Below are 2,683 nucleotides of genomic sequence, written 5' to 3' on the forward strand. Positions count from 1 at the left end.
CATCAACCATTTTACCAATTTTGATTTTAAGTAAGATAGTATGCTATTGACATTCAAGACAAGCTTCTTTCTTGGTATTCCTGAAATGCTACGACACATGCTGAGTGGCTCACCTTTTCAGTATTTTGTGTATGTACACACACGGCCACACTGTTAACTATCCATTTCCGTTTTTGCTCTCGCTCTCATCAAAAATGGTGATTCTTTGCGATAGAACGAGACGACATGACAGGTAATGGATAGTTAACACTGTTGCCGATGGTACATTTAAATATATTTTTCTATTTTGTAAATTATGTGATACTGAATAAACATGTTTTCTTTCTTTCTTTCTTTCAAAATGTCCTTTTTTTGCTAAATAATTAAAAAGCAAAGCCAGCAACACTGTGACATTTTGTCAGATTGCAACAAACGCGTTTTTACAACAAAAACGTGTTACATCGACTCTACAACGACAAAATTTGTTTATAACCACCTAAATAATTTGTTTGCTACATAAATATCATCAAAATAATAAAAACAAAACGCTTCAATTGGCGGAGCATTTCCATTTCTATTTACGATGGAGCACATGTGTGACAAACAGACAGCGATAGTATCATGTTTCCTATAGATAACGCGTCACAATGTCAAAGAATATGGGGCAGAGGCGACAGTGTATGTATGTTGCTACAAAGCTACGAATTTGTGCCTACTTTTATTTTTAAATGAGTAAAGACTACAATCATCAGCGGATTAGAATGCTACGAATATAAAGTTTGATTTTTTTATTTAAAATAGGTGAACCGACGATCTGGTGAAGGTCGCGGGAGGTCCCTGGATGCGGGCAGCGCAGGCTCGTTGCGGGTCCAATGACAGTTTAACTTTACCCCAGAACAAACTTGACCTTCACTGGTTGGGTTTTTATTAGCGGTCAAGCTGTAGATCCTGGCAACACAGGAGGTGCAGCGGTGGTAAAGAGAGGTGGGAATTCTTCTTCTTCGTTGCTATACTCTCGCCAGAGTGGTCGTGGTCGTCACACCCGGTCCGGTGGCAAGCCTCACAATCCGTCGCCATTCCTCCCGCACTGCAGCCTTTCTTGTGCACTCGTGGAGTGGACCATTGAGTGCGGTTTTGACCTGGTCAGTCCAGCGCATGGGCGACCTGCCGCGCGCTCCTGTGCCCTCAACCTTCCCCTGCACGACAAGTCGTTCAACAGAAGCCTCCACGTGTAATATGGCCAAAGAAAGTGAGAATACGACTTTGGACGATGGAAGAAAGACGCTGTTTGATACGTTGAGAAAGAATTGAGACGTTGGTTCGAAACCTTGGGAGGAGGTAGGAATAGTCCCGTTATAGTATCGATTGACCTCTCTGCGCGTCGTCTCATCTATGCCTCGCGATAGAAGAGTACCTACTATCATCATTATGCCCCACTTGCGACAGGGCGTGAGATGTTATGTCAATTCATTTCCAATTGATAAAACGATCAATATTTCAATAATAAAATTATGATTTTTGTGAATTTCAGAGTTAAAGAGTCTTTCAAAAACAAAATTTAATTTATTTAAAATTTAAAAACAGGCTGACTGAGTTTCTTCCGCCACTTCTTCTCAGCACCAGCCCATATGTTATCCCGAAGTGGTGGTAGGGCAAGCTATACTTGGGACGTGTACAAGCGCCCTGTAAAGGGCCTGTACTCAATAAAAGATTTGATTTGAAAAACATACTTTATAGTGCTCATATCGCCAACGTCAAATAACATTGTATGACAAATATTATTGAATATTGATTCCCCTGCTTAGGGGAGGTTTACGTATAGCAGATAGCAGTGGACTGCCTTAGGCTGTATAGCTCTAGATTTAATAAATATTCCAAGATAATTTTAGTAATTATACAGCCCACTTTTCATTTGGCTAAAATCAACGAACGAACAGCACTATTTCAACTTAAATGTAGAGCAATTCAGCAGAGTGTAGAAATGTCTTCCGCTTTTCCACTAGGCGCAAAATGATTGTACTTGATATTATCTACTTCTGCTTGCTAAACTGCGTAGTTTCAGCTATGATTAGAAGACTCTTTTATGTACCTACCCTTCTAGACTTCTAGGTACCTTACTCTCGCCCTTATTCACAAACATTACCAAGAGGTCTCACAGTGCGCGTGGACGCACAGGATGACTCACGAACCAATCACGAGCTCTATTCAACATTGTGCGTTTGATTTGCTGCTTCACTTAAGCAAGCGTCGTTTGTGAATACGGGCGTCTACATATTAGACACTGACTAAGCACTATCATTTACCAAGTTTTAAGTATCGGTTTTTTAAGAAACACTATTAAGACATTTCCCAAAATACATATCATAACAATTTTTCTTCAACGAACCAGCAAGTTTCGTTTTGAGAAAAGAATTGGTACAGCATCTTCTAGCCCACCGATAACATCTGTCGCTGATAACAGATAAGTGATACTGATAAGAGATAAGAGACGGTAAACACTGAGTTTAGTAGGATAGAGCTCTCAAAATTTATTATTAGGTTTATTTTAACTAGTTTTTAACCGCAGCTTCTTTTATTTTTTAGGCCCGATTCGACCAAACTTTTATTCGAGAATAACTCCTGGTATAACTGGCACATAGACAGTTTCAGTTTGGGAAATATGTCAAAATGACAAGTTTATTCTGAGATTAATATTAACTCTTGT

The sequence above is a fragment of the Ostrinia furnacalis genome, unplaced genomic scaffold (assembly GCF_004193835.3).
Source record: "Ostrinia furnacalis isolate ACB-3 unplaced genomic scaffold, ASM419383v2 OfSCF5329, whole genome shotgun sequence".
NCBI classification, from domain to species: Eukaryota; Metazoa; Arthropoda; class Insecta; order Lepidoptera; family Crambidae; genus Ostrinia; species Ostrinia furnacalis.